The sequence below is a fragment of the Myotis davidii genome, unplaced genomic scaffold (genome assembly GCF_000327345.1).
Source record: "Myotis davidii unplaced genomic scaffold, ASM32734v1 scaffold1149, whole genome shotgun sequence".
Lineage (NCBI taxonomy): Eukaryota > Metazoa > Chordata > Mammalia > Chiroptera > Vespertilionidae > Myotis > Myotis davidii.
This window is the reverse complement of record NW_006300370.1, coordinates 125508-141373: the sequence shown is the minus strand read 5'-3', so window position 1 is coordinate 141373 and position 15866 is coordinate 125508. Positions and strand designations below refer to the sequence as shown.

Genomic DNA, 15866 nt, shown 5'->3' with positions numbered 1-15866 from the left:
GGGGGGGGGGTTCTGGCACTATTCGTTCAGGGGCTTCTTCTTGCAAATTTGAACTCAATTTTAACATCATCATTATTAACACTGTGATAGGTGCTAGGAATAAATTTTTTAAAAGATACAGAGGAAGCTGCTAAAGCCTCAAGAGACAGGGACCATCAGTGGCATTCTATAGATTCTATGCTATTTATTGCTCTACTCCCAGAGCAGTCACCTGCAGGTAGCAGATGCCAATAAATATTTGTTAAATTAATTAAACAGTTTCATAAAAAGCAAGTAAACAGTATTAGGTAGCATAGCCTAAGTGCCAAATGATAAAGCAAGTACTAAAATAAGAACAATCAATAAAACTAAGGGTATCCAAAAACTCTTCATGTTGGAAATAGAACTTAAGCTAAATTTGAATAAAGAACCCATAAACCTGAAAAAGAAATACAAACCACAAGGTGATGAAAGAATATTTAAGATGTCCTTTTTGAACAATATTTTTTTAAAAGTAGACATGGCTCATGTGCAATGCAAGATTGTACTATTTTGGTTTCCTATCCTAACAGGTAGAAAATATAAATAACCTAATAATGGAGAAATGTGAAACCTGCTATAGGCAAAAATAAAAAAGAATGCCTGAACAAATCAGTATTTTTAGAAGTTTTGGAGGAAGTACTGTGTAGAATACCTTGGCCAAGGGAGAGACCAGAGGTAAACACTTAAGAAGGCCCCTACTGCAGTCATCCAGATATGAGGTGATGAGGATCTGGACCAGGGTAACAATAGCATTAGGAATTAAACGATTACAACTGGATTTAAAGCATTACACAGAGTTTATAAAATCAGATACATAGCTGGGAGAGAGAGAACCAAAGAATGAAATTTTCAGTGAAAGATGATCTGTTTCTAGAAAAGATAAGAGGAGCTGGGTATGAGAAGATCAACTTGGTTTGGGAGATGAATTTTAGAAAGGATGATTGAGTTTCAAGTGATAGGTCATCCAGGTAAAGACATTAGTAAGAAATACTACAAATAGAATTATAATGTGGAAAAACTAAAGACTAGCTAGACCTGTAATTTTATGAGGTATCTAAACAAAGGATTCAACTAGAGTGGAAGGACTTAAAGAGTAGCTATTGAAAAAAACAAAACAGCAAAATCTGGGACTGAAGGCGAGAGCACAAGAGACTGAGAAATGAGTAACTCAAAAAAGAGAAAGAGAACAAAGAAAAAAAAAAGAGAAAGATGAGACTAGTAAAAAACTGAAGGTAGCCCTAGTTGGTTTGACTCAGTGGATAGAGTGTCAGCCTGCAGACTGAAGGGTTCCAGGTTCATCCCGGTCAAGGGCACATGCCTAGGTTGTGGACTCAATCCCCAGTAGGGGGCGTGCAGGAGGCAGCTGATCAATGATTCTCATCATTAATGTTTCTATCTATCTCTACTCTCTCCCTTCCTCTCTGCAATCAATAAAAATATATATTTTTTAAAAAACCTAAAGGTAGTAAATGTGGTCTGCACAAATAAATAAAAGAGAATAAGGGACAGGATGACAGTACCAATAGATAAGAGCTGAAAAAGGAGTTTCTTTTGTTGTTACTTAATATGTGGTGATATTTTGTTATTGTTGTTCTAATCACAAACTGGATTTTTTATTTGTCACCATTAAATGTTTAAATTTTAAACAGACTCTTGAACTAGGGACTCATATCCATCAGTTTGTCCAACTTTAGCCCCTGTCTCATCGCCAGTAGCTTGCCAGAACTGCTAACTTCACCATGAAGCTACATGAGTTTTCCTGATTCAAACTTGTTTCTTCAACATTTTTATTTTTCTAACAAAGGCATCATGGAGCGGATAAACAGATTGGCAAGCATTTTCTATGTCTTTTCCAATGCCAAATGGAATCAGTTTACTGACCACTTCTTTCAAGTCATTTGTCTGCACCTCTCCGGTCATGACTTCCATCACCTTCTCCGGATTTGGCGGACCTGCTGATGCTAAGCATAAGAAGTCTTCCAAATCTGAGTGTTGCATATTTCAGTAAAACCAACACAGGATCAATGAAGTAAACAGTCTTGACATCAACATGAGCTTCAATCATGATCTGCCATTTTTTGACCATGGTATGATCCATGCTATTGGAAATTAGTCAGGTAGTTTTTGCCCTGAACATCCTCAGTAATTAGCTTGAGTTTTCTAAGCGCACCTTCATCATTCTGCAGATCAGCTAGGCTCACTTCAAAAACACAACCCTTGAAACCATCAGATGCGATTTTGGTTGCTTGAGTTCTTGTGATTAGTGTTTTTCCAATATTTCCTATGTTGAACATAGCTGGTGCTTTCACATCATATCACTCTTTCTCAAAAAATGGATCAACCACTTTCTTCTTGGCTCCCTTTTTGCTGCCTTTCATAAGTCACCTGTTCTTGCCCACCGCTATGGTGCTGCTCAGAGAGTCAAAAGGGATGGTTGGTTGGTTTTTAACACATTGCGTACCGCATAGAAATCTCTAAGACATACGCCAGGGACCGCACGTTTTTGGGCAAACTGCACGTTATTTAAATCATCATAATGCACTTTAGGTGTTGTTTTTCAACAATTATAACATTTTTATTTACAAAAACAAACAATTAAAGTTCTTAGTACTTTTTTAACGTATGGTACTGCGTAAAACATTTTCCTCTATGAAGAGGGACCAAACAAAATTTACATAAGTATCTAGATTCGCTCCTTTTTCCATGGGCGTGAAAAACGAGAACACTTGTGAGTGGTCCTTAAAAGATGGAGCGCAAAACACGAGAAAACTCCTGAGCGGTACGAAATGTGTTAAATGGGGAAAACTAAAATGGCATTGCCAAAGTGGATATTACCATTGGCATGATGGACTCAGCTCTACCTGAAGTTAAGAATCTTTACTTGATTACAAGCTACATGAGAGGTAAAACCACACCTGCCTGTTTTTCACTGTATCTCCAGTGCCTAAAAGAATTCCAGGTACTCAGTAAGCAGCTAATGTTGCAACTAAAAGCCTTGCAAACAAAAGCATAATTTTAAAGAAATTCTCAATGATAAAATTTCTGAGATTTTGGCAACTTTAACATTTCCATATTTTAGCGTTTTTGTGCTTCTCACTTAGTTCGCTAGCTATAAGGATCTAAAATGCTAAACTTTAATTTTTTGATGAAAAGAAGCAAGCTTAGTGATAAGGAAATCAGAATTTTCATTCTAAATTCTGAATAACAGAGGCATTTCCATGTTATTAAAGAAGCAGAGTTTTAAAAAGCTTTAAAATCATAATATATTGGTAATGCATCTATAAATAATCAGAAATACAGAATGTAAAATATTTTATTTAAAATAAGATTTATCTTCATAGAAAAATATTCCATTTACTTTCCATTTAAAAGGAATAGGAAATGTGTATAAAATTTGAAGATAGGGGCTTTAGAAAAGAAAAAAATGTTACATATCCCTGCTGATTATAAGATTTTTAGGACATGATGCCAAAGACATTTCCTGGCAGTCCTTATTTAACACACAAAGACATAAGATAACAAACCTACATTCACAACTACCAAAACCCAAGCACCACTTGCTGCAACTAACATCAAGCTGCAATTACGAAGCCAGTGGCATCCCTGAAATGAGCTGTCAGAATGACTTGGCAGGGCCCAGGTGATGCTCTACACAAAAGAACACAGACATTACTTGCTCTAAAAGATTCTTTCCAATGGAAGTCATGCAGGAACTAGCTAGAAGCAAGAGGTATAGACAGGCTGTTCTCCATATTGCAACATATATTGTACATTTACTATGTTTACAACAAACATTTTAAATATCAAAGATGTCTGGGACATAAGACCTGCTCCTAAGGACACAATTTAGCTGGGAGACAGAACATACATATACAGGGGTATATTTAATAGTCAGTAACAACATAACTTAAAATATTATTCATTCAAGAACCATCTATTAAGTAGCTACAATATGCCAGTCACTCTGCTGGACTTTAGGAAAATAAAAACGCCCTTAAGTGACTCACAGTCTAGTGAGGAAATAGCCATACAAAGTATGTGATAGGTGGTATAATTGAGATACAGGAGACGTTCTCACCACTCCTCTCTTAACCAACCTTATGGATTAACCAGTATTCTCTAGTCCCTTTATAAAACACTGTTCAAAGACCAGGACACGTTGAATATTCACGCCCAGAGTATACTATTCTTTATAATTCACCCATACACTTCGGTTCCCACAGAAGTATAGTATAAAAACACTAAAAGTCAACTGGTTTCTTCCCATATCTATTTATGTCAGTTGCACTTATTACTCTGATTAGATAATTCAATTAAATATTACATAAACCAATAAAATATGGGTATAAAGAAAAAACTATGTTGAATGCTTTGGAAAGACAAGTCAATAAAGAAGATGTACTAAAAATATCACTGTCAAATTAAATGTGAGTGAAATAACTGTAAAAAATTGGGAGAAACATCATAAAAATCTAGGATTTTGCACTCAGTGTGCTTTACTCAAGGAAAACCAAGACCAGAAGTCATAAACAATTACATTATGTATTATTATATGTATTACAAATGCACCACAATTGTAGCTAATCCATGAATGTCAACCCAGAACTGCAAATGGCATTCTTAAAAAATAAAAAAAAGTAAAGGGTCAGTGGGCTTGATCTTAGACTGGCAAATCATTATGAATTTACTGGTATAGACATATATTTAACTTAAATTTAAAACAGCATCTTGACCATCTTTTCTAATTCACTGCCCTACCACCAGTCTAGAAAACATACCAGCCCTGTACACTGACTCAGAGCATTAGAGAACAAGAAAAAAGTCAAAATATTTCCTTCTAGCCCTAGCTGGTTTGGCTCAGTGGACAGAATGTCGGCCCTTGAACTGAAGGGTCACAAGTTCAATTACCAGTCAAGGGCACGTACCTCCGTACCTCTGCTGCAGGCTTGATCCCCGTGAGGGAGGCAACTAATCATGTGTCTCTCTCACATTTATGTTTCTCTCTCTCTGTCTCTCTCTAAAAACAATGGAAAAATATCCTCGGGATTAACAACAACAAAAAAATTTCCTTCTACTTGCCATGCCCAGGCCTATCACTACAACTTTTCTTATGGCAAATTATTTAATTTCTTATCTATAAATTAGGGAATGATTATTAATACCTATAATAACAGTTTTACAAAGATTAAAATAGATTATATATGTAAAGTGTTTAGCACTGTACCTGGCAAATGGTAAGTGCCAATAAGTGAAACTACTATTGTTTTATGGTCAATTACTGGGACCACGGTACCATCCTACGCGACTGATTCTACTTTTTCAAGTTCAATGAAGTATGCTGACCCAGATCCACTGGCTCCTCCTTATTCCCTCCTTTTAGCTTTATATGAATCCACATTCCTCGGGAGCAGGTTTGTTGTGCCTATAATTTAAGATCCTTTGCTGACTACTTAACCTTCTCATTTAGGAAGTATAAACAAAAAACTGAGAACAAGTCTGGGCTGTAATTTTCCACCAGGTGAAGTTGGTATCGCCCTTCTGGAATCTGACATCGTGTTTATTTCTCCTAACTAGATATGCTAGTATTGGATCCAATTTCTGTCTCATGTAAATGAGTGCTAATGGAAGCTGTGTATAGAGTAATGAAACACTCCCCCTGGCCCTTTCCTTGGATCTCTATAGCGAAATAATGCCAAGAACCTATTCACCACACCCAAAATACCTATTCAACCCAACCTTATGCAATGCTTCCCAAAGATCGCCTTAATTCCAGGGCTCCAACTACCTTATTTTTCTCCCCATGTTGTCTCCACAACAAAATACCTACTCATTTTCCCTTGTGTCATACTGCTTCTAGCCAACTCCACAATATCAGTATTTTCTAATATTCCATCATTCCATTCCATTTTCTAATATTCCATTGTTCAGATAAAGTACTTTTACAATAAAGGTTAACAGCATTTAGTCTGTCCCAAAAAAGTGATTTTATTTCCCCAAATAGCATACTGCACTAGAGCAAAGATATGATTAACATATTATTTTGTTCAAATATAGCATATGTATTAAGAGATGGGCTAAGAATAACCTAATAACTGAATACTACACAAATTCATAGATGATCAATAAACACTAACTATACACACACATACAGAACTTAATTGGCTACTCTCAAACAAGCTGAAAAAGATCCAAATTTGCAGACGTTTTTTAAAAAGAAATAGGCATTATATTTTAGTATTCCTTACACAAAAATAAATAAAATTAATAAAATAGAGTGATATTGTTAAACAACTTTGAGGAATACAAATTGTTAAAGACTTTCCTGAGCCCCTTCAAGAATTACTCTACTTGAAGAAAAGCATTCTACTTGAAAACTTGAAATAAGTGGTAAGAATTTACAGCTATACAAAACATACTTAATCATCTAAATGTTATAATTTATTTGTCTACTTGAGATCAGAAGCAGCTTCACAAGACCAATTAAAGGAGATGATGTACTATGATAAACAATGCTCTGGCTGGGGCCCTAAGACACCTGGGTTCTAAACTAAATCAATACCAACTCACACAGTGATCTAAGACAAATTATTTTATCTCGGTGGCCCTAAGTACTAAAACAAAGGATGAGATTTTTCAAATTCTAAGGTCCCTCAGGAGGTAAAATATTCTTAGTTCAAAGTAGGGGATAGAAAATTGAGAGTAGAAATATGAAGGAGGGAGGGATGGAGGGAGGGAGTGTGTGTGTTGCTATCCGGGTCAGTCCTACAAGTGCTAGAATGAAGACTACAGATAATATACATCCTTTAGAAATTAAGAATGTTAACATGTGCAGTGCAGTTTCTCCCTGTCTCTGCTTCTCCCACCTCTCTGCTCCTCTGTCTCCTTTTCTTCTAACCCTTCCCCAACTTCTCTCTCTTGCCTCAGGATTCTCTCCCAAACTCCAAATTTTCCTCTATTACTATTTGTAGACTTCAATGCTTACAAACTATTAGCACCTCTGGTCTGCCCCCGACTCCCAATACAGTCAGTTTATTGTCTTTAAACCACTACTAATAGGGCAAAGAGAATGTAAATAGCTACTACATGAAATGGACCACTGAAACCAATTCTTCTAAAATTTGATTTAAATAGATAATACAATCAAATGCATTCTGTCCATAGGAATTTCAACCAACAAGAGCAAACAACTTGCTGGACATCTATTATGGGAAATAAACTTTACATATTTTATCTTTTTTAAAACTTTACACCTACTCTGCTTAGTGGGTGTATTATCTTCCACAATTTACAAGTAAAAATAAATCCTAGAAAAATTTTAAATCAAAAGTGATGAAGCTGTATGACTCTACTGCTATCATCGTAACAGAAAAGGTGCAAAGGGAAGGCCAGACATTATAACCATGGTCATCTGGGCAGCTTCACCAAGAAGCTGCAACTTAACACTCCCCAGGAAACCACAGTCCATCCCCTGCAAATCGCTGGGGGAAAGGGTCCAACAAAGGGGAAAATGGGTGCATGTGTAGTGAAGTCAGGGTGAGTAGGGAAGGTGCTTGCCTGTCAGTCTAGCCTGGGGAACCATGGATTGGCTAAAGGGGTTGGAACCATTGCAAGCACATGAAATCCTGAAAGATTCATTGGTTATGCTCCTAGTTAAAAATCCCCAAACAAAGAAACTTTCTCTCTCTTGTTCCTCTTGCTTCACTCCTGCTTCCTTGCACTGGCTTGTTCCATGACCTGCACTAGCCTGCCATGTGACCCTGGGCCATGAGGACCCCACATGCAATGAACTGTAGCTGGAAACACAACCGAGCCAGATGCTGGACTGATCTTTAATATGGAGCAAAGACTCTGGGCAGTGGCTTTAACTCTAGCTCTGTTGATAATGAAATAGTACCTTTTCCATGGCAGGACCAAGGGAGATTGGACCTTGGAAGTAAACCCCATAATCTTTCATCATCAATGAAGCTTTCCACTATACCTCATCCTCCCATGGGGGCCTCAGGGAATTCTTATTTCCAGGGCAGCCCAAGAAGCTCACTTTCACCAGTAACAAGTAGGGGACATGGAAAACACCCACACTTTCCACAGGCAAATTATATCAATACATTGTTTTGTCCAAATGGCCACCGAAGCAAGAAATTCCAAATATCCCAGAGGCAATTCTCTTTTTAATGGCCTAGAATTGAAACCAGAATAACAGTAGTAACATTCATAAATCAGAAAGTGTACCCGACATCAAGCAGATAGTAGGCTGAAAAAGGGAAACCAATCCAGATTATTTGGACTTTCAAACACATTTCTAATCAAACAAAGACTGATTAGTAAAGGGGTTTAAGTTTGTTTTAAATTCCTCTTAAATTACCAAGATTCTGAAGAAAACTTGTAGGTCTGCCTCTACCATTGAAATTCAAAGAGAAGTCACCGAAACCAGTTTGGCTCAGTGGATAGAGCGTCGGCCTGCGGACTGAAAGGTCCCAGGTTCGATTCCGGTCAAGGGCATGTACCTGGGTTGCGGGCACATCCCCAGTAGGGGGTGTGCAGGAGGCAGCTGATTGATGTTTCTCTCTCATCGATGTTTCTAACTCTCTATCTCTCTCCCTTCCTCTCTGTAAAAAATCAAGAAAATATATTTTAAAAAAAAAAGAGAGAGAAGTCGACTTAGGTACTACATAATGTTTACGGCTAAATAAGTATATCCCTTGATAAAGAATTTCTACTAGCAATATTTCTCCCCAGGTAATTACTAGGGCCATTTATATATGTCAGTTTTTGAAAGTAAGATAAGAGAAATCTGTTTCCAGTAATGGTGCCTTGAAATAACTCCCCTACTAAAAACAGACCAAAAAAATCTGGATAAAATATTTTTACAATCATCTTAAAAAGAAAAGCTAATGAGACAGTAAGGAATTATTTGGTTAAAACTAAAAAGAAATTGGGAACCCAGTCAGGTAAGGGAACAAAAGCCACTGTTACCCTTTGGGTGCTGGCCAATCAGAACAAATTTGAACTTTAGTTTGAACAGCCTTGTAGAACCCAAAAGGCAAAAACCAAACACCAGGACCATAATAGGAGATATACCCAACATTTTTCTAAGACCCCTAGAGGGCTTATACCCTCAAAGCAAAAGGGAAACAGACAATTGGCCCTCATATGTATTCACAACCAAAATATTCATCACCTGGGTAGTCCAAAACTTCAAGCAATAAATTTGCTTTAAAGTGCTTCAGTCCAGATACCTACGAGAAGCAAATGCAAAAACTTTCTGAAGTAAGCTAGCTGAAGAAACTATCTTTCTTTGAGACCTCAAATTAAGCCTACACTTTTTCAAGGATAGTGAGCAGCACACAATAACTATACACCAAAAAAAAAAGTCATCAAAGAAAGAATCAGAAAAAAATAATAGGCCACAGAAAGGGACCTCCAAGACCTCACATATAAGAACAGAGACATCAACTATAAAATAACTATACTTACTAGGTTTAAAAAATAAAAGACAACTCTGAAAATATTTACAGGGAATAGGAAACTATTAAGAAAAGACAGAGCAGATTTTAAAAGGAACCAAACTGAACTTCAACAACAATCAAAATCACAGGATAGCTTTAAAAGATTAGATCCAACTGAAAAGAAAATTAATGGACAAGAAAATAAATCAGAATTACCCAGAATAAAGAACGTAGAAATTTTTAAAATGCAAAATACAGCACAGATAAGGAATGCCTAAGGTACATATAATCAGAGATCCAAAAGAAAAGAAAAGAGAACAAGATAGAACAGAAATTCAAAGAGATAATGAGTGATTATTTTACAGAACTAATGAGATACTAATCCACAGATTCAAGGAGCCTAACAAAGTCCCAAATTAAAAAAAAAAAAAAAGAAAGAAAGAAATCTAAACCCTTACACATAGAAACTACAGGAACACCAAAGTCAAAAGAAAATCTTACATGTACCTAATAAAATAAGCTAGAAAACAGTAGAACACTGTAAAATCTCCATGCCTACTGCTTTAAATAAAAAGAAAAGTGAGCCCTGCCAGTGTGGCTCAGTTGGTTGGAACATTGTCCATTATACCAAAAGGTGGTGGGTTAGATTCTCGGTCAACACCAGGCACATACCCAGGTTGCAGGTTCAATGCCAGGTCACATCGACTTAGGCCTGTCTCTGTCTGTCTCTCTCTGTCTGTCTCTCTCTCTCTCTCTCTCTCTCTCTCTCCCTCCCTCCCTCCCTCCCTCCCTCTTCCCTCTCCCTCTCCCTGGTTCTCTCCCCCCACTTCCTCTTTCTGAAGTCAATCAATCAATAAAAGTGATTAAATAAGTATTAGTGACTGGTTATCTCAGCAGGTTGTAAGAATAGAGCAAGATAATGTACTTGAAAAGTTTTTTTTAAAAAGTGCAAAGGTATATGGAGATTTAAGTGACAGAGCTTCGACAAAATCTGTTTTCATTCTTGGTCATTTAATCTCTCTCTGGGCCTCACTTTACTTGTAAAAAAAGGATGTAGCTGATTAATTCCAAAGTTCATTCCAGCTCAGAGATTAATATCTTTTTTATCTCTCAGTCTGAGGGAGGTGTATATGTCTCACCTAATACTAATGCCAGGGGCCCTAACTGCTACATTTCTGATTTAAGTAGCCTGCTGCAGAGCTCAGGGAATTAATATATTTAGAAGTTTACCCAAATTATTCTAAGATTACAGCTAAAGTTGAGAAACACTAAACTAAAGTAACATATATTAGGATATGTTTTTAGAGTGAAACCTCTATAACCTTTCTAAAATATCATTATTATTTCTAAAATATAATTAAAAATTATCAAGGATGACTAGAATCAAAAAATAAACCTGTAACCCTAATGGGTTTGGCTCAGTCGATAGAGCATTGGCCTGCAGACTGAAGGGTCCCAGGTTCGATTCCAGTCAAGGGCATGTACCTTGGTTGCGGGCACATCCCCAGTGGGAAGTGTGCAGGAGGCAGCTGATCGATGTTTCTCTCTCATCGATGTTTCTAACTCTCTATCCCTCTACCTTCCTCTCTGTAAAAAATCAATAAAATATATAATAAATAAATAAATAAACCTGTTTACAAAATTTCACCATACCACAATGGGGCTCACCAGTTCCAAGTTTAAAGGTCCAAATAAAACAAAAAATTAGTTTTATAAAGTGGTTAGTAAATATATACAATTTGTTACCTAAGAAGTCATGTGTGGTTAAGATAGACACATTCTGAAATGTTTACAGAAAATTCAAAACAGAAGACACATAGTGGGTTATTAAATAAATCAAGTACATGTGAAGTATATTATCAATGTTTGGGGGTGGAGGGGTTTAAGAGGATGAGCCAGCAGACCTGGCCTGGGAAAGGAGTCCTATTATCAAAATTTTGAGGCTGATTCCTATTTGAATGTCCCTTAGTGCCACTATCAGACCCAGAATATGAAACTGCATGCTTCCAGAATGGCACTTATATGCTCTCGCCTTAGAAGAGTTCATAACTGAAGATTGTGCTTTTCTGTGGGAACAAGGAGATATACAACTTTAACATCATGCACTTGATACTACTTATTTATTCGGCACTTACTTTGTGTTATGTACCAGGCCTCTGCTAGATATCTTAAAATATCTCATTTAATTCTCACAAGGTAGCCCTAGCCGGTTTGGCTCATTGGATAGAGTGTTGGCCTGTGGACAAAAGGGTCCCGGGGGGGTTCCATTCAGATCAAGGGCAATATGTCTGTTGTAGGCTCCTCCCCAACCCAGGCCCTGGTCGGGAGTATGCAGGCAACCAATCGATGTGTTTCTCTCACATCAATATTTTTCTCTGCCTTTCTCCCCATCTTCCACTCCCCTTTGTCTCAAATCTCACATCCTGTCCTCTATCACATCTTGCTGATTCTACCTGCAAACATGTATTCAAAATCCATTATATTTTGAACATATTTCATATTATATAATCCCAGATCTCATTACTGCCACTTTAGTTCATCTCTAGCCCGGATTATTCAAAGAGGCCCCTAACTAGACTCTGATTCTTCTATCCTCATCTCCCCTCCAAGTCTATTCTGAATCCTTGGCAAAGGGTTCTGTTTAAAGATGCTGTCACTCTTTTGTTCAAAACATTTCAATAGTTCCCCACCTTGTTGAGGTAAAATCTGAAGTCCTTACCATGGGCAAGACTCAATTTCTTCTAGTCTCCTCCTGTACTCCACCCACACTTGCCTCATTATTCCTCAAACATTCCAAGCGTGTTCCTTCCCTCTTCTGTTCCCTCTGTCTGGAATACTCTCCTTAGATTTCAACTTTTCAGGTCTCTGTTCAAAAGGCACCTTATCAGTAAAGCCTTTCTTCCCCATTCCATCCTCCCAAGCACTCCATATCCCACTTACACACTTTGTCACAGCTCTTATTACCATCGAATGTTTTCAGGATGCATTTATTTAATACAGTCTTGTGCTTCCCGCACAATTTAAGTTTCATGTGGGTAGGATCTGTTTTCATCATTGTTGTTTCTCAGTGCCTAGAACAGGACCTGGCAGGAAGTAGGCACTTGAAAAACATCTATTGAATGAAAATATGAATCATCAATGCCAAAATTTAAATTCATAAACACTCTAGTACCAGCAACCATATAACTAATGAAAGCTTGACCATTTTCTCAGTTCTAGCATTTCCAAGTAAACAGCACAGCCTCCCCCCAAACTCACACACACAACTAAGGCAATAACTTTTATTTTTTTATTTACGTTTGTTTGCCCATAAGTCGGTAACTTTCGAAACTGAGCCTTAGGTTCTCATTACCTCATAAAGTTCTTTTTTCCTGCCATTCACTCCACTCACTGGTAAGCTCGTCTGTGCTATACTGAGAAAATTTAAATCCCTCAAGTGATAAACACTAATTTTTCTGCATTCTGATTGTTCTATCACTCCAACCAGACTGCAAGTTTCTTTGAGGTAATCAATCTGGTTCAATCTGTCTCACCCAGAAAATTGTTTCAAATGTTAGGTATCCCATTATCAATTCCTTTCACAAATATTAAAGCTCAGTAATAATTTTGACCATTCTTTTCCCATGAATTTCCTATTCTCATCTGCATGGTGTGGGGGAGGGGGATTACCAAAAGTAAAAGAGAATCATCTATTAACTAAAATGGGCAAGGGAGAACAAAATGACAATACATTTTTGGTACAATGTGGTTAGTCCCTGACTCTCAAAATCTGAAGGAGGGAGGAAGTGATGACGGCAGGCCAGGTAGCTAGGTGGGGGCTTGGATTGCCTTTCACAATTCCGCCCTGGCAATTTGAAAGAGCAGGACTAACAGGTTCCTGAAGAGACACATTAGAGTTCATCTTAAAAGTATTTTTGTTGACTTTGGTGTTAAGGACTTGAGAAAAGATTTAAAAATTAAAAGGAAGACATCAAGTAATCCAAATTTCATCATCACTCAGTTCTTACTTCCTATTTTTTTTCTAGGAAAATTTCCAGTGGCAATAGAAAAATGAAGGGATATGCTCAAATTTAATGATTTGGCAAATGGGGGGGATGGGGAACATCTGTAATACTGTTAATAATAAAAATAAATGATTATCAATAATGCTAATAAAGGGGCCAAAGACCACAGGTTCCTGCAAACTATTTCCCCGCAAAATACATAATACTTGCTCTGTTTGGAAAATATGACTTTTTTTAAGTTTCTCTGTGGATGCTTAATTTAATTTGAGAACAAACCAAAAGGTACTGCAAAAATGCAGTGTCCTTAATATAATGAGCACCAATGGGAAACCTACCTTAAGTTTAACATTTCCCATTAATAACCCAGGAAGTTGTGTGTGCATATAAAACTGAAGAGTGGCTACAGTTACAGGTAAAATTAAAAAGTTTAAACACAGTGAGGTGAGGGGAGACACAGAGGGTGAACTGGGTTGAAAATTCCCAAAGTTCCCCAAGTAGTAAGAATTGTTTTCTTGTTTTTTACCCAATTAGTGTGACTTATCTTACATTCCCTAAACTAGAAAAGATATTAAAACTTAAGTGATTACATATAGGAATCATCCTCTACAACAATACCACTTGAAAGTTAAAGCCTGCCTTTAACACTTCCTTGAAGTCCGAAATCCACAAGCTCATTTATGGAATTCACTGTAAATCAAGGTGAATTACCAGTACATTTGAGTGGAGCATCTAAGTCTGCTGTTTACTATACAGACACGGTCAGGCGCATTATAAGAAAAATTAAAAATATCAAAAGACCAGATACTAAAGCAACATAACAGTCAGAATGAAAAGGCCACCAAAGAATATAAACACAGAGGTTCAGAAGGAATCTGAGAAACCATGGGTCACTTCCTCACTTCATTCCACGCCTCCGAGGCCTTCCCTAACCACTCCATCTAAAATAGCTGCCCCTATCACATACTATTCCTGGACCCTGAGTTATTCTGCTGGAGCAGTTGCCTCTATGGGTCAGTGTATTATAGAGATGCATTGACTCACTGCCTCCCACCTAAAACGTAAGCTCCTCTATGAGGGTAGAGGCTGCGTCAGTTTTGTCAATCCCAGGACCCTAGAAGCACACCGCTGGCACTCAATAAAGGTGCCAAATAAATACGTGATGAAACTGAAGTTCAGAGAGGTTAAAGGATTTCCTAAAGGTCACAGAGCTCGCAGCAAGCCCAGCCCCTACTGCAACCGTCTGCCGCTTGCTCTTTTCATTTCACTTGCACCACACCGAAGCAGCCTGTCCCAGCACAGACCCTGTCACACAGACTTCTCCTTTTCTCTTTTTTTCTTTAAGGACCAAAGAAAATACATGTTACCAAAAAAAGAGTGACACGCTGGGTAGCATTTTAACTTCAAGTGTCTCAAACCAACCAAAACTACACTCCAATTTCATACACACGCAGGATCAGCCAGGAAAGCACAGCTCTTTAAATTCCTGGTGAAAATTGGTGTCTGGCTTGGAAGTTTTCAAGAAGAGCCACTTACCGGCTCAGAACGGCCTGCAAAAGTCTCAGCCTCCCTGTCATTCTCCTCAGAGGCCACAACTGCTCCCCCCTGGAGAGACTCTCTCTATTTAGCAGATGATGCCGGAAATGTCACCAACTTTAAAGCCCCTTTCAGTCCCTCTGAGAGTCAAAGTCGATCCCACAAAACACTGAACATAACATTAATCCTCGGGGAAGTTTTAGATTCTGGGAACAGGAAACCATCTCTCAACCACCATCTGACTGCGATCCTCTCTACCAGTGGGTCCGTCCTCCACAATCCATGAATCTGAAATACCTCAAAGCAACGCGGGAGGGGGTGAGGGAGTGGGAGGCGGAGAAGACACATTTACATCGGTAAGGAGCGCGCTGCATATGCCTAGTAACACTTTCTCCCCCAACACCAGCTTCTCGCGGACGGCGGCCCAGGCCGCACAGGTTCAACTTCTGTCGTCTCCTCCGCTCACCTTCCTCTCGGAGGAGCCTATCGCCCATCCCTACCGCGGGCACGTCTCTAGACCTAGGACAGAGGATGGACGATTTGCCCGACGTCTTCCAAACTACTGCTGGCCCCATGAGTGCACGAAAGGTGAGCCCTGCAACGAGCGACGGCCGGAGCGTGGAAAGGAGACAGTTCAGAGAAGGAAGGAGCAAACGCAGAGGAGCGGGAGGGTATAAACAACGCATCAGGGCGGGAGTGGGGAGCCCGGGTCAAGGAAGTGGGGTCAGCCAGAGGCAAAGGTGAAGGGGGGGGAAGGGGACAGTAAGTGAAAAACACTACTTTACAACTTTTAATTAATTATATCTAAAAGTAATCTGAGACTAAACTCTTGACTTATTTCGAAGTTTAATTTAACATTTTT

General features: G+C 38.3%; 1 protein-coding gene and 1 pseudogene across 2 annotated transcripts in view; both read right to left on the bottom strand.

Annotated features, from left to right (window-relative positions):
• STRN (striatin) overlaps nt 1-15493 on the bottom strand; it is an 84270-nt gene extending 68777 nt beyond the window's left edge. For both annotated transcript variants that reach the window (XM_015572574.1, XM_015572573.1), the window contains exon 1: nt 15471-15493. The gene's annotated coding sequence lies outside the window, so the exon portion shown is untranslated. The remainder of the gene's footprint in view (nt 1-15470) is intronic.
• Nucleotides 1526-15498, bottom strand: LOC102773884 (annotated as a pseudogene).
• Nucleotides 15499-15866: the final 368 nt, after the last annotated feature.